At 47.2% G+C, this 27,311-nt stretch overlaps 1 pseudogene; it reads right to left on the reverse strand.

Annotated features, from left to right (window-relative positions):
- The window catches only part of LOC120393049, a 46,289-nt pseudogene extending 28,519 nt beyond the window's left edge, over positions 1 to 17,770 (reverse strand).
- Positions 17,771 to 27,311: the final 9,541 nt, after the last annotated feature.

Consider the following 27,311-nt stretch of genomic DNA (forward strand, 5'->3'; position numbering starts at 1 on the left):
TGTGGTAAAGGTGGCTGTCCTAGAAAGGATGGGGTTGTCAGTGGAAAAGTACCAACAGAAGTTTCAGGAGGGCTGGTGGACATGGGGTTTGCGCAGAGCCTCACAGAAAACACGAAATCATAGAATTATAGAAGATAAGGGTTGGAAGAGACCTCAGGAGGTCATCTAGTCCAACCCCCTGCTCAAAGCAGGACCAAACCCAACTAAATCATCCCAGCCAGGGCTTTGTCAAGCCAGGCATTAAAAACCTCTAGGAATGGAGATTCCACCACCTCCCTAGGTAACCCATGCCAGTGCTTCACCACCCTCCTAGTTTGAAATACTTTTTCCTAATATACAATCTAGACCTCCCTCACTGCAACTTGAGACCATCCCTCCTTGTTCTGTCATCTGCTACCACTGAGAACAGTTTAGATCCATCCTCTTTGGAACCCCCTTTCAGGTAGTTGAAGGTTGCTATCAAATCCTCCCTCACTCTTCTCTTCTAAATAATCCCAGTTCCCTCAGCCTCTCCTCATAAGTCATGTGCTCCAGCTCCCTAATCATTTCCATTGCCCTTTGCTGGATTCTTTCCAATTTGTCCACATCCGTTCTGCATTGGAGGGCCCAAAACTGGACACAATACTCCAGATGTGGCCTCACCAGTGCCAAATAGAGAGGAATATTGACTTCCCTCAATCTGCTGGTAATGCTCCTACTCATGCAGACCAAAATGCCGTTAGCCTTCTTGGCAACAAGAGCACACTGCTGACTCATATCCAGCTTCTCGTCCACTGTAATCCCCAGCTCCTTTTTTGTGCAGAACTGCCACTTAGCTAGTTGGTCCCCAGCCTGTAACAGTGCATGGGATTTTTCCGTCCTAAGTTCAGGACTCTGCACTTGTCCTTGTTGAACCTCATCAGATTTCTTTTAGCCCAATCCTTCAATTTGTCTAGGTCCATCTGGAAACAACTAGGGGCAGAGCTCTTCTTGACCTGCTGCTCACAAACAGAGAAGAGTTAGTAGGGGAAGCAAAAGTGGATGGGAACCTGGGAGACAGTGATCATGAGATGATTCAGTTCAGGATCCTTACACAGGGAAAAAAGGAGAGCAGCAGAATACGGACCCTGGACTTCAGAAAAGCAGACTTTGACTCCCTCAGGGAGCTGATGGGCAGGATCCCCTGGGGAAATAACCTGAGGGGGAAAGGAGTCCAGGAGAGCTGGCTGTATTTTAAAGAATCCTTATTAAGGTTGCAGGAAAAAAACATCCCGATGTGTAGGAAGAATAGTAAATATGGCAGGTGACCAGCTTGGCTTAACAGTGAAATCCTTGCTGATCTTAAATGCAAAAAAGAAGCTTACAAGAAGTGGAAGATTGGACGAATGACCAGAGAGGAGTATAAAAATATTGCTCAGGAATGCAGGAGTGAAATCAGGAAGGCCAAATCACACTTGAAGTTGCAGCTAGCAAGAGATGTTAAGAGTAACAAGAAGGGTTTCTTTAAGTATGTTAGCAACAAGAAGAAAGTCAAGGCAAGTGTGGGCCCCTTACTGAATGAGGAGGCAACCTAGTGACAGAGGATGTGGAAAAAGCTAATGTACTCAATGATTTTTTTGCCTCTGTCTTCACACACAAGGTCAGCTCCCAGACTGCTGCACTGGGCAGCACAGTATGGGGAGAAAGTGACCAGCCCTCTGTGGAAAAGAAGTGGTTCTGGACTATTTAGAAAAACTGGACAAGCACAAGTCCATGGGGCCGGATGCACTGCATTCAATGACGCTAAAGGAGTTGGTGGATGTGATTGCAGAGCCATTAGCCGTTATCTTTGAAAACTCATGGCGAACGGGGGAGGTCCCGGATGACTGGAAAAAGGCTAATGTAGTGCTCATCTTCAAAAAAGGGAAGGAGGAGGATCCGGGGAACTACAGCCCAGTCAGCCTCACCTCAGTCCCTGGAAAAATCATGGAGCAGGTCTTCAAGGAATCAATTCTGAAGCACTTACAGGAGAGGAAAGTCATCAGGAACAGTCAGCATGGATTCACCAAGGGCAAGTCATGCCTGACTAACCTAATTGCCTTCTATGAGGAGATAACTGGGTCTGTGGATGAGGGGAAAGCAGTGGATGTGTTATTCCTTGACTTTAGCAAAGCTTTTGATACGGTCTCCCAAAGTATTCTTGCCAGCAAGTTAAAGAAGTATAGGCTGGATGATTGGACTATAAGATGGATAGAAAGCTGGCTAGATTGTCGGGCTCAGCGGGTAGTGATCAATGGCCCCATGTCTAGTTGGCAGCTAGTTTCAAGTGGAGTTTCCCAAGGGTCGGTCCTGGGGCTCGTTTTGTTCAATATGTTCATTAATGATCTGGAGGATGGTGTGGACTGCACTCTCAGCAAGTTTGCAGATGACACTAAACTGGGAGGAGGAGTAGATACGCTGGAGGGTAGGGATAGGATACAGAGGGACCTAGACAAATTAGAGGACTGGGCCAAAAGAAACCTGATGAGGTTCAACAAGGACAAGTGCAGTTTCCTGCACTTAGGATGGACGAATCCCATTCACTGTTACAGACTAGGTACCGAGTGGCTAGGCAGCAGTTCTGCAGAAAAAGACCTAGGGGTTACAGTGGACGAGAAGCTGGATATGAGTCAACAGTGTGCCATTGTTCCCAAGAAGGCTAACAGCATTTTGTGCTGTATAAGTAGGGGCATTGCAAGCAGATTGAGGGATATGATCATTCCCCTCTATTCGACATTGGTAAGGCCTCATCTGGAGTACTGTGTCCAGTTTTGCGCCCCACACTACAAGAAGGATGTGGAAAATTGGAAAGAGTCCAGTGGAGGGCAACAAAAATGATTAGGGGGCTGGAGCACATGACTTATGAGGAGAGGCTGAGGGAATTGGGATTGTTTAGTCTGCGGAAGAGAAAAGTGAGGGGGGATTTAATAGCTGCTTTCAACTACCTGAAAGGGGGTTCCAAAGAGGATGGATCTAGACTGTTCTCAGTGGTAGCAGATGACAGAACAAGGAGTAATGTTCCTAAGTTGCAGTGGTGGAGGTTTAGGTTGGATATTAGGAAAAAGTTTTTCACTCAGAGAGTGGTGAAGCACTGGAATGGGTTACCTAGGGAGGTGGTGGAATCTCCTTCCTTGGAAGTTTTTAAGGTCAGGCTTGACAAAGCCCTGGCTGGGATGATTTAGTTGGGAATTGGTCCTGCTTTGAGCAGGGGGTTGGACTAGATGACCTCCTGAGGTCCCTTCCAACCCTGATAGTCTATGATTGTATGGTTCTATTATTCTATCCCTACCCTCCAGCATATCGACCTCTCCCCATAGCTTAGTGTCATCCACTAACTTCCTGAGGGTGCAATCCATCCCATCATCCAGATCATTAATGAAGATGTTGAACAGAACTATCCCCAAGACAAACCATGGGACACTCTGCTTGATACCAACTGCCAACTAGACATCAAGCCATTGATCACTACCCATTGAGCCTGACAATCTAGCCAGCTTGTTGTCCACGTTATAGTCCATTCATCCAATCCATACTTTTTCAACTTGCTGGCAAGAATACTGTGGAAGACCATATCAAAAGCTTTGCTAAAGTCAAGGTATATCATGTCCACCGCTTTCCCCATATCCACAGAGAAGGCAATCAGGTTGGTCAGGCATGACTTGCCCTTGGTAAAACCATGTTGACTGTTCCTGATCACCTTCCTCTCCTCCAAGTGCTTCAAAATTGATTCCTTGAGGATCTGCTCCATGGTTTTTCCAGGGATTGAGGTGAGGCTGACCAATCTGTAGTTCCACAGATTCTCCTTGTTCCCTTTTTTAAAGATGGGCACTATATTTACCTTTTTCCAGTCATCCAGGACCTCCCCTGTTTGCCATGAGTTTTCAAAGATAATGGCCAATGGCTCTAAAATCACATCAGCCAGCCCCCTCAGCACCCTAGGATGTGTAAGCAGATTCAGGATGAGATCTACTCTGACATCTGGTGGTGAATTGTGGTGAGTTGTGCAAAAGAACTCCAGGGGCTGATCTTGTTTGCATAGGCACACCGACCCTACCTAGCATGAGCCCACAGCAGCCCAAATGGTCACTTTGGCTGCTGTGGAATCCCCAGTTTCTCTGTTATTGGGGCAGGAAGAATAAAGTGTTGTTGCCCTGATTATATGACTCAAGGACAGTGGAACTGTTTTATGACAGAGGGACTTGCCGTCAACGAAGTAGCACTCACTAGACAAGGGACATGGGTGCCAAAACCCACTGAATGGAGAGAGGCTGGGGACAGGTATTTGTATTGGATGGTATAGGTGCCCTTTGAGGGCCTGAAATACCAATTGCACTGCCTCCTCTCTTCACTGTGGAATATCAGAGCTAATTTTGATTCCATTAGGAGTCTAGTTATAGGCTGCTGAGCTGAATTCACTTTGGGCCAATGATGCACCAGCACTGAGGCTCCCCTACTACAAACTAAAATCACTGAGTGCTGTGATAAGTAGTTGGGGGCCTGAAGATATATGACTGAGTGGCTGGCGGAGCAAAGCAGTTTGCAGGATAGCTGGAGCAGCTCACGGGACAGCTGGTGGAGCGGAACAGCTAGCGGAGTGGGTCACAGTGAAGGCTGCAACAGAACTCCATGGACAGGTGGGGCAGTCGGCCTCAGACCACATAAGGTGCCCCTTAACTCCCCCGTCGGGGGCACCCCCATTTCCACCCACATGGAGAGGTAAAACTCTGCAGATAAACTTTTGAACTCTGGGCCTGCACTGACCAGGGACAGAGACTTTGGGGTGATTTTTGGGTTCTTGGACTCAAGAGACTTTTGGGGTGTTGGACTTTTGGGACTTTGGGTGATTTTTTGGGTTGCTGGACTTAAGACCCTGAGGGGAAAAGGACACTGCCAAACTTACATGGGGGGTGGGTCTTTTGCTCATGGTTTGTGTTATGAATCCTGTTTGTGGTGTTCCCCCAATATAATGCTACATTTTTTCCCTCCTTTATTAAAAGGATTTTCATAGAATCGTAGAATATCAGGGTTGGAAGGGACCTCAGGAGGTCATCTAGTCCAACCCCCTGCTCAAAGCAGGACCAATTCCCAACTAAATCATCCCAGCCAGGGCTTTGTTGAGCCTGACCTTAAAAACCTCTGAGAAAGGAGATTCCACCACCTCCCTACGTAACCCATTCCAGTGCTTCACCACCCTCCTAGTGAAAAAGTTTTTTTCCTAATATCCAACCTAAACCTCCCCCACTGCAACTTGAGACTATTAGTCCTCGTTCTGTCATCTGGTACTACTGAGAACAATCTAGATCCATCCTCTATGAAACTCCCTTTCAGGTAGTTGAAAGCAGCTATCAAACCCCACCTCATTCTTCTCTTCTGCAGACTAAACAGTCCCAGTTCCCTCAGCCTCTCTTCATAAGTCATGTGCTCCAGCCCCCTAAACATTTTTGTTGCCCTCCACTGGACTCTTTCCAATTTTTCCACATCCTTCTTGCAGTGTGGGGCCCAAAACTGGACACAGTACTCCAAATGAGGCGTCACCAACGTTGAATAGAGGGGAATGATCATGTCCCTCGATCTGTTGGCAATGCCCCTACTTATACAGCACAAAATGCTGTTAGCCTTCTTGGCAACAAGGGCACACTGTTGACACATATCCAGCTTCTCGTCCACTGTAACCCCTAGGTCCTTTTCTGCAGAACTGCTTCCTAGCCATTTGGTCCCTAGTCTGTAACAGTGCCTGGTATTCTTCTAAATGCAGGACTCTGCACTTGTCCTTGTTGAACCTTTGCTACACTCAGACTCCGTGCTTGTGAGAGGGGAAGTATTGCCTCTTAGGGCTAGTCTACACTTACCGTCCGGGTCGACACGGTGAGTTCGACTTCTCGGAGTTCGAACTATCACGTCTGATCTAGTGCTGCCAAGTACCGTAATGAAGAAAATCTCTCCTTAGTGTATGGAAAGCTGAGGATCAGTTGGTAGAGATCCGGTAACTGCCAGAGGGTCTGGGGATGGGGACCACCCAGGCCTGCAGGATTTGAAGATCCCCCCAGAAAAGACTGTTCATCTGGGATCCCTGTAGGACTGATAGGACCTTGAGCAGAGGTCACAGTGAGGATTAAAGGGGCAGAGTGTAAAGCCGTGCTTGACATTGGCTCTCAAGTGACTATTATATTTCAGTCATTCTACCAACAGATGCTTAGGCACCTGCCTATACAGCCACTGACTGGCATTGGTCTGTGTGGCCTCAGCATGGATGAATACCCCTACCAAGGGTATGTCATAGTGCACCTGGAATTCTCAGAGGAGGTTGCTGGGGTAAGAGAAGGGGTAGACACAGCTGCCTTAATATGCCCTGACACTAAAGGGACCTCTGATGTGTCTGTGCTGATAGGGACCAACTCCAGTCTCTTCAAGGTGCTTGAATTACTGCAGACAATGGGCTGGGGACCAATACCTGAACACCTTGATGATCCATATGCTTTGTTCTGAAGCCTATAGGAAGATTGAAAGCACTAAAAGGAGACATCTGAGCTACCAATTGGGGCACTGAAGTACGTGGGCACAACCGCCTTAGTAGTGCCTGCAAGGATGGAGCAAGAAGTGCTTGTCATTAGTACCTGGCTGAAAGGCCGTAAAGGGGCATTAGCAATGGTAGGGCAGCCAGTTGAAGGAGAGCTCCCGGAAGGAGTGCTGGTCCCCAGTGGAGTCATAACCCTACCTGCTGAAGCTCAGGAAAAGGTGACTATACTGATTGCTAATGAAACAAGTCGTGATGTTGTTGTGAAGCAAGGGCAAAAGATAGCAGACTTCTTCGAGCTTGAATCAATTTTAAAACCCCAGTGTGAGACTCAAGTTCCGACAATAGACCCAGCAAAGTTTGACTTTGGAGATTCACCATTGTCTGAGGAGTGGAAAGATCGCCTGAGAAAACTTTGTGAAAGATCCAAGGTGTTCTCACTGCATGAGTGGGATATGGGATGTGCAAAAGGAATAGAGCACAACATCAGACTACATGACTCTTGACCTTTCAGGAGAGATCTAGGAGGATTGCTCTCTCCGAGATGGAAGATGTGTGACAACATCTTCAGGAGCTGGCTGCAAATGGCATCATTACGGAGTCTCGCAGCCCATATTCCTCACACATTGTGGTGGGCTGTAAAAAGAATGGGAAAATCTGGATGTGTATTGACTACCGCACCCTAAACTGCCGTACTGTGGTTGACCAGTACACTATGCCCTGAGTCCAAGATACCTTAGACTGTTTGTTGGGAAGCCAGTGGTCCTCTGTGTTGGATCTTCGGAGTGGATACTACCAGATTCCTCTGGGAGAACAAGATAAGGAGAAGACAGCCTTCATTTTCCCATTAGGGTTTTATCAGTTTGAACGCATGCCCCAAGGGATTTCTGGAGCACCTGCCACATTTCAGCGTCTTATGGAGAAAGTTGTGGGAGACATGAATTTACTTCAAGTGTTAGTTTATTTGGATGACCTGATTGTGTCTCGAAGAACCTTGGAGGAACATGAAGAAAGACTTCTTAAAGTGCTTGATAGGTTGGAGGATTATGGTTTGAAGCTTTTAATTGACAAATGCCAGTTCTTCAGAACCTCAGTGAAGTATGTGGGTCACATCATGTCCCAAGAGGGTGTGAATACTGATCCCAATAAAATAGAAGCACTCACTACATGGTCATGGCCAAGTAACTACAGAGAACTCAAGACCTTTCTTGGGTTTAGTGGCTACTACTGCAGAGTTGTGAAAAACTATGCTACGATTGTAAAACCACTGAATGATCTTACCAGGAGATACCAATCCAGCAAGAACAAATCTAAGACCAAGAATAAGAGGAGGTCCCCAAAGTCTCCTGTGCAGAGACACTATGGTCTCTTTGAACCATTTGGGCCATGGTGGGATGAGAGATGTGAAAGGGCTTTTTGAGAAATCATTACTTGCCTAACTCGTGCTCCGGTCCTAGTCTTTGCTGACCCAAGCAAGCTGTTTATCCTGCATACTGATGCCAGTTTGGAGGGTCTGGGAGCAGTCCTGTACCAGGAAGTGGAAGGCAAACGTTAACCTATAGCCTTTGCCAGCCGAGGACTGTCTGATAGTGAAACTCGCTATCCCACCCACAAGCTGGAGTTCTTGGCCTTGAAATGGGCCATCACTGAGAAATTTCAAGACTTCTTGTATGGTGCTCAGTTCCAGGTGTGTACAGACAACAACCCACTGACTTATGTGTTAACAAGTGCTAAGTTGGATGCTACAGGGCAGAGGTGGGTGGCCACCTTGGCTAGCTAAGGGTTCAGCATTCAATACTGATCAGGGAGAATCAATGTAGATGCAGATGCATTGTCCAGGTGTCCGCAGGCACCCAAAGTTGCTATGATACCCACGGATGGCATGAGAGCTATTTGTAGTGTGAGTCGCCGAGAGCCAGAGGCCCATGAGAGTCTTCATGGATGTGTTGCTGAAGCTTTGGGCCTGCCCCCTGAATGCGTGCCTTCTGCTTCAGTGAACTATATTGCATTGGACCAATCTCCCTTGCCCATGCTCAATGCGGCTGACTGGCAAGAAGCCCAGCTGTAAGATATTGACATTCGTGATACACTACTTGTCAAAAGGAAGGGGCAAAGCCCAGCTGTGGTTGTCCCATCTAACCCGGAGGGTAAACTACTATTGAGAGAATGGACCAAACTAAAATTGATTCAGGGACTGTTACACCGAATGACCACTGACCCTTTACAAAAGCAACGAGCACAACTAGTGCTGCCAAAAGATTACAAAGCCCTGGCCATGAGGGCCCTGCATGATTACTTTGGACATTTAGGGATGGAGAGGACCCTGGAACTTATTCGTAGTAGGGTCTATTGGCCCCGAATGGCTGAAGATGTTCGCAGGAAATGTGAGACTTTCGCTTGATGTGTTCAAAGGAAAACTCTGCCCACGAGGGCTGCCTATCTGAAGAACATCACCAGCAACAAACCCTTGGAGCTGATATGCATTAATTTCTTGTCTTTAGAAGTAGATAAGAGGAATGTTAGGAACATTCTAGTAATGACTGACCATTTTACGCGGTATGCACAGGCATATCCCACATGCGATTAGAGGGCCACCACTGTTGCTCGAGTACTGTGAGAAAAAATATTTCTCAGTTTATGGATTCCCAGCCTGGATACACTCGGATCAGAGGCAGGACTTTGAGAGTCACCTTCTGAAGGAGGTGCTGAGGATAGCGGGAATTAGAAAGTCTAGGACAACACCTTATCACCCGCTAGGTGATCCTCAGCCAGAGAGGTTCAACTGAACCCTATTAGATATGTTGGGGACTTTGCGACCAGAGCAGAAGGCAAGCTGGAGTCAACATGTCGCATTTCTGGTGCACGCCTACAACGCCACAAAGAATGATGCTAGGGAGTCACCCCATATCTCTTGATGCTTGGGTGAGAACCAAGATTACCCATAGACCTGTGCTTTGGTGTATCAGAGGATGGAGATAGCTATGAAACTCATCAGTAATATGTATCCCAACTAAGAAAAAAGCTGCAGGATGCTTATCACTTAGCTACATCTGCGGCTCAGAAAAATGCAGACCGCAACAAACATTGATATGATGCTAGGGTACGTTTGCAGGAGCTCCAGTTGGGGGACAGAGTCCTGCTGCGAAATTTGGGTATTGCTGGCAAACACAAGATAGCTGACAGATGGAAGGCAATACCCTACTTGGTGATGGAAAAGCTGGGAGACCTGCCGGCCTACAAGATCAAACCTGAAGAGGGTCCAGGGCAGACAAAGACTGTGCATTTCAGTGCATTTGAAATCTTGTGGGGGAATTGGTAGGCACCCCTTATGAGAGGGGCCACGATAGGGTAACCGGGTAGAACAAAGGTGCTAGATCAAAGCCACCATCCAACACGAACAGCCAGCCCCCTGCAGCTAACCTACCCCTATGCAGCACATCCAAGAGTGAGTCTGAGGAGGAAGACACAACCATGGTGTATCCTGAAATGGAGACAAGATTTCAGTCTCGATCAGCTTAACCAAAAGAGACTCCCCCTCCTCTGCTCCAAACCCCATGGCGGAAGTATTTCAGCCCATTTCTGACACCTCTGTGCCGCCGGTGGGACCCCTGTGTGATGACACACACAGGTTATTGGACAGTGGAGACATACAGGTGGAGGATGTCCTGGGCACCTTGGACCCTCCACTGTTAGAACTAGAAACGCAGGGGCCTATGTCAATAGCCGAGGGACCCTCAGAGGACACCTCTCCATCTGTTGCTCAAGAGAATGTCCCCCCTACCATGGCAACAGAGATTCTCAATAGATAAGACAGAGTAATAAGACCAGTAAAACGGTTAGCTTATGATGCACCTGAGGTGACTAGTGAGGAGCCAATACATTTAGCACACAGGCTTGTGGAAGCTAAAGTGAGCTATCTGAGGCCCTTTGGAGGGAATCAGTGAGTTGGTATAATAGGGAGTGTGATTTGTCGGGACAACAAATTCTTGGTTGGGAGGAGGATGACTTTCCCATGTGACTCCAAAACTCCATCTTGGAGCTGGATTTGCATAGGAGTGAGGAGGGGGTCTCCACCCACAAGAGAAAGACAGTAGGGGAGCAATAGCTCTGTGGTTTGAGTATTGGCCTGCTAAACCCAGCATTGTGAGTTCAATCCTTGAGGGGGCCACTTAGGGATCTGGGGCAAAAATTGGTCCTGCTAGTGAAGGTAGGGGGCTGGACTCAATGACCTTTCAAGGTCCCTTCCTGTTCTAGGAGATTGGTATATCTCCTATTAAAGTCTATTTAGACCCCTCCATTTTGTCTTCAGCTGGCTAAAGAGAGAGCCTCTCCACCCCCAAGGATACCTGAAAGAAACTGGAACAAAGAACAGTAACTACAGGGAGTGTGAGTGATTGCTGGACCCAGACTAGCAGGAGACTAATCTGTAAAAGGAAGCTTACTGGAACTGGTGAGGTTTTATCTGTATTCAGTTTTATTACTGTAATAAACTTAGATTTGTGTGTTTTATTTTATTTTATTTGGTAATTCACTTTGTTCTGTCTGTTACTACTTGGAACCAGTTAAATCCTACTTTCTGTATTTAATAAAATCACTTTTACTTATTAATTAACCCAGAGTATGTATTAATACCTGGGGGGAGCAAACGGCGGTGCATATCTCTCTATCAGTGATATAGAGGGCAAATAATTTATGAGTTTACCCTGCATAAGCTTTATACAGGGTAACATGGATTTATTTGGCGTTTTGACCCCATTGGGAGTTGGGCATCTCAGTGCTAAAGACAGGAACTCTTCTGAGAGTTTCTTTCAGTTAAGTCTGCAGCTTTGGGACATGTGGTTCAGACCCTGGGTCTGTGTTGGAGCAGACTGGCGTGTCTGGCTTAACAAGACAGGGTGCTAGATTCCCAGGCTGGCAGGGAAAGCAGGGGCAGAAGTAGTCTTGGCACATCGGTTGGCAGTTCCCAAGGGGGTTTCTGTGATCCATCCCATCACAACCTCTACACCCCTCAGCCCCATTGAGGGGGAGGACCCAGGTCCCCAGAGGACAGGAGAGCCAAACCCTAGACAACAAAGCCAAAATGAAGATGGTGAAGGGCCAAAGGACTGCCCCCGAATAGGACAGCCAGGTCATTTATCCAATGACCATGGCTGGCCCACCTCTCAGCAGGAAGCCAAGCAGTGTTTGTCCCGCTGGGGAACAAAGGACTGGGGTGTGTGAGGTGGAAGCTAAATGTGCGCTGCAGGAAGCAGCTGGGGCATAACTGAAATGGGACAGAGAGGTCAGAGAGCAGGGCATTGGGCTCTGTGCTGTCCAGAATGGACAGTGCTGTAACTTTCTTTTTTCTGTGCTAACCAAGGAGGTCCTGCGCTGGAGTAATGGTCTCGAGTTTGCAGTGGAGGAGGTTTAGGTTGGATATTAGGAAAAACTTTTTTCAGTAGGAGGGTGTCATAGGTCTCACCCCCACTTGGAGCTGTTGGGTTCCAATATGGGGACCTGCATGGATTTATCTAAACTTAAATCCTAGTTTAGATCTGGTAAAAGCTGCCACCACCCAATAATGTACGTGTATTGGGACACAGTCCTTCCCCAAACTTCCCCTGGGGAACACAGATTCAATCTCCCTGAATCTCTACACATAGGGAAGCAGCCCACTTCCCCCCTCCCTCTCTCCTAGCCACTCTGGAGAGATTCACACCGATTCAACCCTGTGAATCAACATCAGGAGGAACTCACTCTTCCCCCCTCCCCTTCCCTTGAATCTCCACAAGAGAAGGAATTAACCAAGTCCAAAGAAAAGAATTTATTAAAGAAAGAAAAAAGGACACTATCTCTGTATTACCAAGATGCAAAAATACAGGGTCTAAACTTATCAATCTCTGGAGAGAATCCCCCCTCCTTTCTTTCTCAGTAAAAGCAATAACAGTACAGAATTAAAGAAATTCTATAGCAAAACACAGAATTGCAAATACAGAAATAAAAGTATAAGAATACTAGTTCCTTGCTAATACTCACTAGCTTGAATAGAAGAATTTATTGCAGAAACCTGGGAGGACTTGATTAAGATGTCTGGACTCCCTTAATTCCCAAGAGAGACTCTCTAAAAACAAAGAACAGAAAAAAAAAAACTTCCCTTCACAGGGATTTGAAATTATCTTGTCCCTGATTGGTCCTCTGGTCAGGTGTCCACAGGTACTGCTTGTTAACCCTTTACAGGTAGAAAAAAAAACCCTTAACCCTTAACTAACTGTTTATGACAGAGGGTGGTCAAGCACTGGAATGGGTTACCTAGGTGGAATCTCCTTCCTTAGAGGTTTTTAAGGTCGGGCTTGACAAAGCCCTGGCAGGGATGATTTAGTTGGGAATTGGTTCTGCTTTGAGGTTGGACTAGAAACCTCCTGAGGTCCCTTCCAACCGTGATATTCTATGTGCGTCAATCGACTAATAAACTCTTCTGTTTTACAACACTGGCTGAGTGTCACTACAAATGCTGACAGAGGAGACGCATTGCTCCCCAATATTGTACCAGTCTCCTTTAGAGGTCTGTCTCTGTGGGACTTGCTGAACGGAGCTCTCAGTGGGAAACAGGGGTGCTGAAGGCCCAGGGGTTGAATCTAAGGAGGTGGTGAAGCCAGGTGGTTTTCCCTGGGGGGTGGGGGAGTAGGACCCCTAGAGGGTCTGTCACAATGAAAGGTCCTCCCAGAGACTATTCTAAAACTGGGGCTATTGCACTGGTTCTAGATCTGTGACAGCATGTTGTTAGGGTGAATCCACCTTACCAAGCACTCCACGTCAGTCTGTAATACCAACCTGTCACAATCATTATTTACATCTCCACCAATGTTTGAGTCATCTGCAAATTTTACCACCAATGATTTAATATTTCTTTCCCCCTCATTGATAAAGCTTTTGAATAGCATTGGCCCAGAATAGATCCTTGTGGGACACTGCTAGAAATATCCCTATTGGAGGATGATTCCCCACTATAATTACTTTGAGAGCTATCAATTAGCCAGTTTTTAATCCATTTAATGTGGGCTACATTGATTTTGATATTATTTTATAGGTGTTTCATGAGCACTAAGTCAAACCCCTTTCAGAGTCTGACACCTGTGCTACACTATAGAGTTTGGTCGTCTTAAATACATCACAGAGGACACCACCCCCTAAAGAGGTGAATTTACTACAACCATGGAAGAACCCCTTCTGTCCCTGTAGCAAGTGTTTAAACCACAGTGTTGCTTCTGTAGCATTTCTAGTGTAGACACACCCTGCATCTCTTAGGTCAGCCCAGGTACCTTTATCAACTTAATGTGTCATCTCCTCAGCCCATTTCACAAGATTCAGCTCAGCTTCTGACAGGCAGTTTATCCAGATCACAGAAACCTCCATCCCAAATAGCCCCACAAATCAGATTAGAAGGACATTTCCTGTCTCGATACCAGAAACAGGTCCTAGTCAAGTGCAATTCCCAGGTGACCCAGCACCCCATCCCTCTCCCACTCCCATGGTGACCCCTTCTGTGTGTGAGGACTCACCTGAGAGGTGAATGGCCGATTGTCTCTCGGTCTCCAGCAGGCCATTCTGCACTATGCAGCTGATGTCTCCATTGTCTTCCCCTTCTGTGACAGTGACGTGACTCACAACATTATACAGGTTCTCCACATCCTGAGTCATGTTGGTCACAATCTCCATTGCCAGGTTCTTTCCAACCCACCGGAGTTCAGGTTTGGGGAACCAGCCTGCAGATCTACAGGCCAGTCCGATCCCCTGACCCCGGGGGCCCAGCACGTCAATGAATACTGGAGCCACAGCTACAGTGAGAGACAGAGAGTCTGTGTATCAGGAAATCGTGTCTTTGGTAGCACCATGTGATTCCCCAGATTCCACTGGGTATAGTGAGCTGTGACTGGAAAACTCCCTGGGACCTCTCATCTTGACAACTTGGGAAATTAAATAATACCATCTTGCATTTCAATATAGCACTGAGCCCTGAAATCTCACTGAGGAATGTGCAGGGTGAAACTGCTATACAGAGATCTCTGCACCTGTTGCTGAAATTCAGCCACTTTTGGGGTGGAGCCCAGGAGCTGTCAGGATCACTGCACTTCAATACAGAGCAGGAAGTGAGGGATGGTGACCCCGCCTACATCTCTGCTCCCACTCCGCCTGTGCCACCCTTCTACATACTGTTCTTCTCCCACACTGGTAGCAGTGCCCCAGGCCAAGCCACCCTCATGCTTGGATTTCCCTCTCCCTGTGCTGCACACAACCACCCACCCCTCATTTAAATCTCTCCCTAAAAGAAGATGTATCCTGTGGAGCCTTTGAACTAGGACCCACCAAAGACTGGAGATGATTTAAAACAACCTCAGTGCTCTGCATTATCGCAGGAGGGCCCCTCACTTGGGGCTTGATGTTTCTGAATTGTATTAATCTGGGGATACATGAGCGAAAAGGGCAAAAACCGTCCTTTCCACTGCCCTTGTGCAGCAGCATTGAACGCGGGGTCAGTGCCCAGGGAATAAAAAAAGGAATATCCCAGCCCTTGGAAACTGCAGGGGGAGTTTTAAGAGAGGCCAAATGTACTTATGACCTCACCTGGGATTTGGGCAGAACATCGGAGTAAAGGTCCCACTCCCTCATACAGTGCCGTAATGAGCATGAGAGCTGAGGACTGTAGCTTTACATCTCATTGAAAAGAGGTTGTTTAATGCAACACTGACCCTGCTAGCACCACAGTGGAGTCAGCACTGAGTGTGAGGGGGCAGCGCCCCCTACTGAGTCCTGCACACAGCTCCCTGCAGCACAGGACCCTGCTGCTGTGCTGGGCTCAGTACAGGGGCACCAGCATGGGTACAGGAAGCTCTGGATGCCCAGACACTGTCACCCCAGTAGTGGAGGGAGAGCCTGGAGATCTGGACCTGATGCAAGATCTGAGACCTGAACCAGAGGATGTAAACCAAAGTCAGGCCATGTATTAAGGTAGATGCTTCCAAGTTCATTGTCCAGTACATTAATTTAGCAAATTTGCTGCTAGTCTTGCCAAAACGTAGGCACTCCCAAGAAGTACTAGGCATGAGATATTTATGTAAATACTTTGCAGAAGGCTGGTACGGATACACCCGAATCTAGCGCAAGATAAGATGGCTTGACAGAACAATGTATAGAGATGTTCTGTCTGAAATATCAGGAACAAGGGGAGGTAACAAAGAGATGTCCTGAAATACATAAGGTGGTATGTAAGTTGTTTATCCTAGTTGTTTGCCTCAGTCTATAAATGTTGGGGTATCTCACTTTAACCCTTTGTGTGGTCAAGGGGACAGCAGGGACTCCTCTGCTGACTGAGGCACTCAGCACTCATGTGTTAATGTACCGGTAACCACAGACACAGGGCACTAGGACTGTGCCTTGAGGGCAATAAATCTGTCCGAGTGCCTTTGTCACCAAACTATTCTGATGGCTGTTATTTATGAGTAACATCAAGTCTGTTGAATTTGCAGGCTGCACTAACTGCTAGTACTGATAACAGTGGAGCTCCAAGAATGGAAACATTGAGCAGCTGGAACAGCTCCAGCAGCCTGGACATTGTTACCGAGGCAACATTTCATCATTGTACACCCCTTAGTGCTCCGTCTCACCTGCAACCTGTAACTCAGTGACGGCTTCCAGATTCCACTGTAGGTTCCTCACAAAGCAATGGTACTTCCCAGCGTCTGCCACTTGGAGCCGTTTCAGCTTCAGGGAGACGTTCCCGCTGCTGAACTCCTGCAGGAACAGCTCCGTCCGGGTCTGGTAACCGTCCCCCGGCAGGTCCTGGGTATCCACATCCATGTACTCATGAACTAGGATAAATCCTGGTCCAGCTTTCCTCCAGTGCACGTCCATGTTGGGCAGCCGGGTTGGGGGTGAGAGCTGGCAGGGTAACACCACATCCTGGCCAACTACCTCCACCACAGGGTGCAGGGAGCCAGCCAGGGAGAACTCCTCTGAAACAGAAAACCCCAGGAACACAGTGAGTAACAAGAAAAAGGAGGGGGACATCTCTGAGCCCTTCCCCAGCCCTACAGACACAGTGAGTGAAGAGGAGAGGGCAGCACTGAATTAATCAAAATTTCCTCAGTGGTGCATAGCTCATAGCAGAAGGTCCCAAAGCTGAGTCATGTGTTGTTCAACTGAGTTACTCAGTCTGGACACAGGGCAGTGCAGTCATACCACCAATCCTGTCCTACAATCCCCCGGAAACTCAACCAAAGGTGCCTGTCTTGCAACCTACCTACACTCTGTTGGCAAAGGGTGGCCCCGTCTGGAAGCCACCTGCCAGGTCATAGCACCCTGAACAGCCCCAGTTATGAGCTCTTTCCACTACAAGCAACTTCTTTGATGAACCAGTTTCAGATCCATGTGGAGCCACAATGGCTGCTGAGGGGCCACCTCAGGAGACTTCTGCCTGGCGTGAAAGTATTGAGTCTTTGATGGATCTTTGGGCCGATGCACGTCCCTCCCATAGATTCAATAGACCCAAAACAGAAACTAACTCAGATGTGGATTCACCGTTTTGGTGGTCGGTGTCTGGGGGAAAGTAAGCATCTGAAGGTGATTTATGTCTGCACAGTAGCTGTGTCTGAAGGGTCTCCAGGCTCGCCCATCCCACCATGGGGCATATAGAGCAATAACTACTGAGCTGCAGCACCTGACACTCACTGTGTGGCTAATGGTGGGGAGGCATAAGGGGCAGATTTTCAAAGCCACCAAGGAGATTTTCATGAGCTCCCATTCATCCTAATGGGAACTGGGACCCCCATCCCTCAGGCAGCTGGGAAGATCTCTGCCTTGCATGCCACGAGAATCCAGGCTCCCAGTGGGGCAGGTCTAGCAGCACGGTGCCTTTGGCAGGACAGGAAGGGATCAGGGTCAGGGGTTCTGGAAGCCTCTCTCAAGGGCAGAGGTAACTGAGTGACTTGCTGCAAGATCCAACAATCCTGGCATCCAGAGCTAGGACATGCCCTGGTCACCTTAACATCCCCAGCCCACAATCTCCTGGGCCTTGCCCTTTTACACTGCAGGACTGAGGAGGCCCCGGTGTGTGTGGGGGTGTCATTGGCCTCTGATGCCCCTACCCTAGCCCTGCAGGGGGCAGTGTACATGGGGGAAAGGGAGGGAAATAATTGGGATTCAAACGTTTTTACCAGATAGAGAACATGGCGCCAGGAGGAGGATCCCCAGGCTGCACACACAGAGCCTCCACCATGTCGCCATGGGGACACCCCAGGCAGGGATCTGTAAGGAGAGAGCAGGGATGGTTAACACTCCCCAGACTGTGTGAGGGGTCGGCAGTGCAGGGAACATGCCCCATCCATCGTCTGACCTGATCCACTCTGCTCCCAGGCAGAGCAGCTTCCCAGGGACAGGAGAGGATTTCACCCCTCCCAGGCTGCCCTGCCACCTGCCCAGGCCTGGCACTAGGAATTTCCACCCCCTGGCAGTGCCGTGTATCCACCCCCATTTCCTCCCCTTGTCGGTTCTCTGACCATCCATTGGTGCAGGTGTCCCCCCGATTCCAGTGCAAGGTGAGCCTGCAGCAGAGCAGGGCCACTTCTGAGCTAACCCCAGTATTACCCACATCACTGTCCCCCTTGCAGAAGAGGCCTGGCTCTGTGCCTGCCTCCACCTGGGACAGCACAGCAGATGTGTGACCGGGGCTCTCCACAGCTAACCGCATGAGGCCCTACACCATGAGCTAAAGAGCCAGGCTGTGCAGCTGGGGCTGTGACAGACTCACATGCTGTGTGGATCAGGCCCAGGCAGGCCCATCTCACACCCTGGCCACTGGGTGACATCTGGGCACCTTCCTACAGGTCAGCCTGCCCGAAAGTCACCCTCCTCTGTAAGTGATGCTGCCAAGTGACATGGATGGGGCTGGCAGTGGCTATCGCAAACACCAGGGGGCACTCTTAGATACCTACTCCTCCTCCCTTGACGTCAATGGGAGACCATCACATCAGTAGACATTACAGTAAGATATACGGTGGGGATCAGGAGGGATCGTCTCAGCTCTGCTCACAGCCTCAAGCATCCTATCTCCAATTCTCTGGTCTGTGTACACAGGGTCAGACTGGATAGACACAATGGGATCTTCTGGCCTTCGCATCTGTCAATCTATTTTTGTTTCAGTTCCAGATCCTTCAAAGACTGTCCGTATATGTGTGTGGTGCATTAAAAATTGCATTAGAATTGTAAACTGTCACTGTAAATGCTCTGGGGGTATTCCTGGTCCTGCTGGCAGGGGAGGGCCCGGTGTGGAAGTGTGTGATCTGGGTCCAGCAGCAGGCAGTTGTACAGAGAGCAGCCTAGAGCAACACAGGGTGACCTGGGCCTCTCAGCTTTAGAGAGCAGCCTGCTTTGTCTCTCTCTGATTTGGGTCCTTGTGTGTTATCATTCTGGATTCTAAGCATTAAAGCCGTGTTCCGCTGCAACCTTCCAGCCAGAGGATTTATGTTTATATCCAACTCCTCTGTGTGTGCCGGGAGCATAACAATGGACATCCTTCCCACAAAGAGACCTCCCTTCTGAGCCCATCCAAGGTCACTTGAGAATGACATGATGTTCCTGAGGGCAGGGTTAAAACCTAAGCATTATAAGCCTCATTATAGGAGTTGGGGGTGCAGGGTCCCAGCGGCACTTACCACGGCTCCCAGGAAGTGGCCGTCAGGTCCTTGTGGTCACTAGGCGCATGGGCGTCCAGGGAGGCTTCATCCCTGTGCCGCCTTCGTGCCTGCAGGCGCCTCCCCACAGCACCCATTGGTCACGATTCCCAGCCAGGGGGAGCTGCAGAGCTGGCACTCAAGGCAGGGGCTGCAGGGACATGGCAGCTGCTTCTGGGAGCTGTGTGGAGCCAGGGCACGTAGTGAACCTGCCTTAGCTCCGGGCCCCTGCTCTGCCACTGAGCAGACTTTTAACAGCCAGGTTGGCAGTGCTGACCAGAGCCGCCAGGGTCCCTTTTCGATCAGGGGTTCCAGTCAAAAACTGTACGCCTGGCAACCCTAGGTCTGGGGAGCAGAGTTCTGAGAGGGGAAATGCCTCATGCAGCTAGCAGGAGTTTTCCTGCCAGTTCTGCTGCTCTGCAGGTCCTACCAACCCCACTCAGCAGGGACTGTGTGTGTAACAGAGGTGAAGAACGTTGGGGATCCTGCCCCCAGTACTGCTGTAATGATCTTGGGGTTCATTAAACAACAAACGAGTGAACAATAAAGGAATAAAACGTTGTTAAAAACAAACTAGAGAGTGTCTGTGGTGAACTACTGGGCACAGCTGTTATGCTTATAAGAAGCACACAGGATTTTTTTTTAGGAGAAAAGTCAATACCCCCATACTTTTTTGTGTTTTTGTTCTATAGGCAGGCCAGGTTTTAATGGCATTTACCTTTTAAGGGTTTAGGGGAAATTATTCCACTTTTTTTTGTTTCCTGTGCTAAGCTTTACGTTTATTTACAGGTAATAGCTGAGAAGCATTATTACCATATGACTTTAAAGTTGTTGTTTTTTAAATCATATATATTATATATTATTACAGGGTACTTATTAACATTAACTTTTGTTGGACAGTTATAATTTGAGCCTTTTGGTGTTAGGTAGTTTGTTTGCTGACCAGGTATGTGTTTTACTGGCAGCTTTTTGTGCTGCCATTTATGGACATTTTTTTTCTTTTTTTATTAGTTAGGCAATTTGCATTAACACAGATGCTTTCTGGCTTGCTTTTGGATTCAAAGTCATTAGCAGCTCAGAGACTCTGTCTTAAAAGGGACACAATTAACTTTCAACAGAGTTCTGCTTACTTTTACTTTTAACTCCTGCTTCCAAAACACACACAGATCTGAAAAAGAAAACAATCTATTGTGGCGCCTTTTGGAGCCCTAATAGGATTTTAATTAAGTAGCATGTTTTGTTTGCTTTTTTTTTTTTACTCCTTCTACAATATAAACTGCACATGGCCTGGGAAAAATGCACATTTTTTTTTCATAGTTTAACTTTTATAACATTATATTAGCTATATTATTTTTTACACAAGGTGTAACTGGTTTTTTGTGCTTACAGAGTTTTTATGTACCCTCATCAAAGTGACAGTCTGATTACACAGAGCCATCTTAAGGCTCAGTGTTTTTAACTTTGCTTCTTTATGCACCTTACCCTGGCTGTTGCTTTAGAGAGGCTTTGTCTTTTATTTTTTAACTATAATTTTTATTTGCTATTTTGTTATTAAAAACACATTTAGAATTTCTTCCTATTCTTCTGGGTTTGATTGCCGTACTGCAGCCATGACTTTGGTTTTAAAAGATATTGAATGCTATAAAGCATTAAGGTACCTTAAGGGTTAAATGCTAAATACCAAAGCCAAACAACACTAGTTACCTGTGTCTGGCAAACAGTGTCTCTTAGTTCTGCAACTTTGAATGAAAGATTCAAATGGATTTTAGTGGTATTATTTAAAAACAAACCAAAAAATATATTTTAAACATACAAAACAGAGTTTTACAAACCAGGAGTGTTGATTTAGGTTCTTAAAACCTTATATATTTACACAATATATTTACACACACATTTAAAAAAATGTTTTTACATTGTTTTAATTTTCACACAGCTGTACCTAGATTACATTTATATATATATGTTTGCGGGCAGTTAAGTTCCAATAGAAACACTTACGGTTTTTTAGCAAATTTGACTAAATTGATTATAGTCAAATGATTTAAATTTGATTTTTTTTTGCCTAGCTTATTTACAGACATTCCTTTGGAAAAGGGCCCATTTTTCCTTCAGAATGGCTGCAAAGAAACCAAGATTTTTTTATAACTTTTTAAAAATATGTTTACAAAGTTTAATTGCTTAATTCCCTCCAGCCTTTTCAGAGTTAACTTCTCACTCTCTTTCCTTAAATCACTTGCTCATTTCCTAAAATGACACCTTCATTAGTTCAGATATCACCATTCCAAGGATTTTATCAGAAATCTGAATTTCCCATGCCTGTACTTACTCCTTTTCATACTCCTGCAGCTATGCCCCTCAGGGCTCCCAACTCCTAATCATTTCTTTATTTGTTGCTTTTATATGTTTTTTCGTGGGTGAATACCCACTTCTTCGGATGCAAGCAGTGGAAATTTCCAGGGACAGGTGTGTATATATAAGCAAGCAAGAAGCAAGCTAGAGATAACGAGGTTAGATCAATCAGGGAGGATGGGGCCCTGTTCCAGCAGCTGAGGTGTGAAAGCCAAGGGAGGAGAAACTGGTTCTGTAATTGGCAAGCCATTCACAGTCTTTGTTTAGTCCTAAGCTGATGGTGTTAAATTTGCAGATGAATTGGAGCTCAGCAGTTTCTCTTTGAAGTCTGGTTCTAAAGTTTTTTTGTTGTAAGATGGCCACCTTAACATCTGCTATTGTGTGGCCAGGGAGGTTGAAGTGTTCTCCTACAGGTTTTTGTATATTGCCATTCCTAATGTCTGATTTGAACTCTAGCTCAGGAACCAACCCATGCAACAAACCTCGATGCCAACTCTGCCCACATATCTACACCAGCAACACCATCACAGGACCTAACCAGATCAGCCACACCATCACCGGTTCATTCACCTGCACGTCCACCAATGTAATATATGCCATCATATGCCAGCAATGCCCCTCTGCTATGTACATCGGCCAAACTGGACAGTCTCTAAGGAAAAGGATAAATGGACACAAATCAGACTCTAATTCTTCCCCTATTGCCCGGCACTTCTACAACTGGGGGTGTGCACACCTGAATGATTGATCACTTCATACATATGGTATACCTGTCAGTAATATTTTCAACAATCATGTCTTCCCCCTTTCACAATTCTCCACCAAAAATGTTATGCTTATAAGAAGCACACGTGATTTTTTTTAGGGGAATCGGCAACATTGGGTGCAGGGCAATGGAATGAACATCTGTTATTACTACTGCTTCTACAGCTGCACAAAGACTATTAGGTAGTTTTTAATTTTAACATAATTGTAGTTCATGATCATTTAATATTTCAATATTCTGTTCTGTTTGTTATGAGACTTTAATGCGTTTATTGAAGATACAACTATTAGCATATTAATTTAATTATACAGACACACACACACTGTGTTCTGCCAGTTGATGTTATAATTACTAGAGTCTGAATGAGTCTAGTGGCCAGCTAGGTTGATCATGAGTAGGTAGGAGCGGGGTTTTGTCAGTCGCCACACGATGCTCCAGGGAAGTCTTGGCAGGATGGACCCAAAGTTTTATGGCAAGGTGCCCCGTTTATATAGTGTTTTTTTTTTAATTGGAACCAACAAGTTTTGCATTGTTATTCTGTAATTAATTGTTGTTTGATGAGTGCTTGTTTGTTTAAATTGTTTTTTTTACTTTTTTTTTATTAATTTATTTAGGGAGTTATTTTACGCTGGTTTTGATTACAGCTATATGGTTTTTATTGATAGGTGCTTATTTTATTTTTATATTTGATAATTTGCCCTTTTCTGATATTTTAATAGGGGCATGTTGCAGCCTTTTGATGCCCTTGTGTTTGTTTTGGGGATGTTTTTAGAACACTTGGTTCAGTGATGGCTTTTATTTTATTTTTTTTAACATAAAGATTGTTTATTTACATACAAAACAGAACTGATTTACACAGAACATTTTGACCAGGAACATTAAATTGCAATGGAAAAGGAAAACAATTATTGCATTCCTTTACTTATTTTAAAATGCTAAACCTACAACAAATGGTGACCCTAAAAGGTCTGTTATTGCCTTGAAATCAGCTCAGATACAAAATTTTACAAAATACAAACATAAAATCCTACTACTACATAGCTACACTGTGTTCTTCACCCTCCTGCCAGGCACGGCTCAACATTTCTGTGTTCATAACACTGTCCCTTATGAGGGAGCCTCTCTACATTATAATCTAGCACAAATATATCTCTACAATTGACACCTAGGTGCTGAGAGAAGTAGTGAGGGTGAGGGGGTAAAATCCTTGTTAATTCCCCCACCCTTCTGAGGATGAGAAGTCGCCCATGTGCTGGCCAGTCTCTCTAGGAGGGGAAGGCAGGACCCAGCCACTGCCACTCCAGTGGGTAGGGGCAGGTCTATGGGGGGCATGCCAGGGAGAGCCTAAGACCAGCCATTGCCTTAATCCAGCCCCACCCTCAGCAAAGCTCCCAGCCCCAGCTGGCCCTGTCAGGAGGAATTGGAGTTTGACCCCCCCCCCCCGCCGAGTGCTCTCTAGTATCATTGCATCTCCAGCCCCGCCCCAAAGCAAAGGGCGAGCGTAGGTTTCTGAGCCATTTTATTACCTATTTGCCCTTGTGCAAAGCGGGGCTCTGAGAGAGCCACAGAGCTGAGGCCTGGCAGGCACTAAATATTCTGGGAGGCTGGTGAAAATGGGGATTTTTTTTTTTAGGAAAATTTTGTTTTCATTCAAAAGTTTGCCTGAAATCATCCAATAGTCTGACAAAATGACTCAAAACAAAGCAATAATGGTTTCAAATAGATTGGAAATTCAATTAAGATCAAATGGTATCAGAATGATTTTTTTCAAGTTCACTTCTTAGCTTTTTTTCTTCTTAAAAGCCAAAAAACAAACAAACAAACAAAATTGATTCCATTAGACTGGACTCGAAATGGACATTTTTATTCTGAATTATTTTAATGACAATTTTCAAATTAAATGAAATATTTTGTTGAAAATGTCCCTATTCTTTTGAAAAACACTTTTAATTACAAACGTTTTTCATTAAACATTCTTGACCATCTCTAGTTTCCAGGTTCTTTACAGGGCTCTTGTTCAGCCTAATGACACAGGGTAAAATACTGAAAAGGCACCTAAGTCCCATTGGCTTTCAATAGGAGTTAAGGGCCAGATCCACAAATGGACACAGCTAGATTAAGGGATAACTGCTCTGAGAGCACCTACCAGTTCAGGTCCTCTGCTAAATACAGTTGGGATCAGGTGAGGGATGTGGGCATGTGGCCAGAATGCCCAAGAGTCCTTGGCTAGAGCACTCACCTGGACTGTGGGAGAACCAGGATTGATTTCCTGTCTCTGATTTTGGGCAGGGATTTGACCCCAGGTCTTGTGCCCAGGGGAGTCCCCTAGTAACAGGCTGCAGAGTGAGTCTATCCTATTGGAGCTGGTCCCTGGGCTATTGGCTGTAATGCAGGGGGAGGGGTTTATCTCTCTGGCTCTGTACAAGGAAGGGCTGACTGGGTTTAGGTGCCTTACTCCAGGTGAGGGTTTACTGCTGAGAATCCCAACTGGAGGGAGGCACCTTCCTCCAGCCAGTCAGTCAAGCACCCAAGGCTCAGATCAATGGGAGTGAGGTGCCTAAATCCCTTTGTATATCTGGAATCTAAGCCCTGCCCCTTTTCCTCTGCATTTCATTGGCTGGCTTAGGCAGCTGCCGGCTCACTGTGCTGGCTTCCAAGGGGCCCTTTGGTAGTTGCCCAGCTCTACCTAGACATTGCACAAGGAGCCTGGGTGCCACCTCAGGGCTGTGAAGTCCCCTAGGCAGCAGAGCACCTGGGAGTCAGGCCATGCAACCCTGTGACTCCAGCCCTAACTCCTAAATCACTTGAGTGGTTATGAAGAAGTTAACCACCAGCCAGCACAGTCGGATCCCCCCCGCCCGCCCACCACCTTCCTGCAGATGAATAGTCTGTGAGCTCCAGACACACAATAGAAACCAACACACAGCAACATCCAGGACAGCTCTCAAACCCCCAGAGCTTCCCAACTTCTGATCAGCAAATCCAGCTCTCCCCAGATGAACGTAGCCCAGCCAGGGCCCTTATGGCCTCCCTGCACACGACAATTGCCTGGTGCTAGAGCACTAACCACTCAGCACTAACAGCACTAACCACTCAGGGTTAACAGCACTAACCACTCAGGGTGAAATCCTGGCCATACTGAAATCATTGGGCGTGTTCCCATTGGTCTCTCCAGGACTTAAGACTCAGTGAAGACACAGGTGCCACCACAATAACAACACTAGAGTGACTCCTGGGGTCACCGTGGCCAGCCGACATGATACTGACCCCGGTTGTCCTTTTCCACACCAAGAACAAAACCATGTTCAGCACAGTGCTCGTCACACCAGGCTATTTACTGCTGTTGTGCATGATTTGCATTATGGTATTAACGAGGAACCCCAGACAGGGGTCAGTGTCCCGCTGTGTCAGGTGCTGTGTAGACATGTAACAATGACAGTCCCTGCCCCAGAGTACTCACCATCTGACTCTAAATGTCAGACAGGACAGAGCCAGGGGGTGAAATAGACAAACTCCTCGGTGGTGATAGGCTGGGAGGACAAGGTAACAAGTCAGAAGAGGAAGCATAGCAGGGAAGCAGAGTCCCAACTGGCTGCTAGCCTAGCCAGCATCAGGTGGCAGCGCTCAATAGGCCCCATGGCAGAGGTAGGCTCCAAAGGGGGATTTCGAGAAGGGGAAGATGGTGGCTTTGTGAACTTTGGCAGGAAGCTGTTCCCATGCATGGCGGCAGCGTGGGAGAAAGTGCGGAGGTGCTCGAGGGGACAGGCCGACATTCAAGGATGCTATTGTTGGCAGAGTGTGAGCTGATGACTTGATGAACTACTAGGTCTGACAATTAATACATTATTTAACACCACACATCCCTCCAGCACAGACAAGGCCTGTGTGTTCAGCCTCCTGTGCTGGGTTAACACATGTTCCAACACAATGTAATGTCCCATGGAGATGAGGTTTGAAAGGGTCTGAACCCAGCTAGGCTCAGCTACACCTGATTGCCAGACTGAGCTCTTTGGGGCGCGGACGGTCTCTCACGGTCTGTATGTGTCACCTGGCACAAGGGGGCCCTGATCTCAGCTGGGGCCTCTAGGTTCTACTGTAATACACATAATAATAACAACCAGGAAGCACCTTCTATTTAGATCTCTGAACCAAATAACCGCCGCCCTGCCCCCCCGCCACACTTCTGGCCTGGCAGCCCCCACTCCTAGGGGCATCTGTAAGGAAGGGCTGTGAGGCCCTTTTGAAGAGGCACCAATTAACCTGTGCGCCCCATCACACCCTCCAGGGAAAGGCCACAAGGATCCCCAAATGGCCACACTGTGCAGTGAGAGGGTAACAGGCTGAGCAGTGAATCACACCCACCATCGGGGTTTGCCCAGCACTGATGGGAGGTGGGAACAGGCCATGGCAGAGGGGACGTGCTCCCAAGGGGGAGGAATGTGAGCAGCCCTTGAAAGTGAAGGAACAGGGATAATAACAGGGAGGGACCTACCTTAAGGATTCAGCATGTTCCAGAAGATGCCATGCAGCGAGCCAGGGGTCCCGGTGCCACACAGAGGGCCCAAGGAACTGAATAGATGTTCTGGGGGAGACGGGGAACTAAGTCCCGGAGCTGTGTGTGAACTCTGACCAAGGGAAAGTGAAAGCACCAGGGCACCTGTTACACATTAACCTGCCAGAGGTGTTATCTGGCCAGGATCCAGGGCAGGTGTTCGGTTACCTGTGGAGACATGGTGAGCAGCGAGGAATTTATGTGCCACTGGGGTTCCCATTCATCCTCCCATCACTCGGGAGGCCCATGGCAGCTAAGCACTGAATCTGCTCCTCACTCTCATCCCATCCCCTTTACTCACCGCCAAGCTGCCTTTCGTGTCCCAGCCTGTGCAGCACTGTGGGGGCATTAGCAGGGTGGGGGATGCACAGAAAACAGCAGCCCAAGGGTCTAAAGTTCAGTGCAAAGCAATGCCAGTGGCTTCATTGT

Source organism: Mauremys reevesii, unplaced genomic scaffold (genome assembly GCF_016161935.1).
Source record: "Mauremys reevesii isolate NIE-2019 unplaced genomic scaffold, ASM1616193v1 Contig14, whole genome shotgun sequence".
NCBI lineage: Eukaryota > Metazoa > Chordata > Testudines > Geoemydidae > Mauremys > Mauremys reevesii.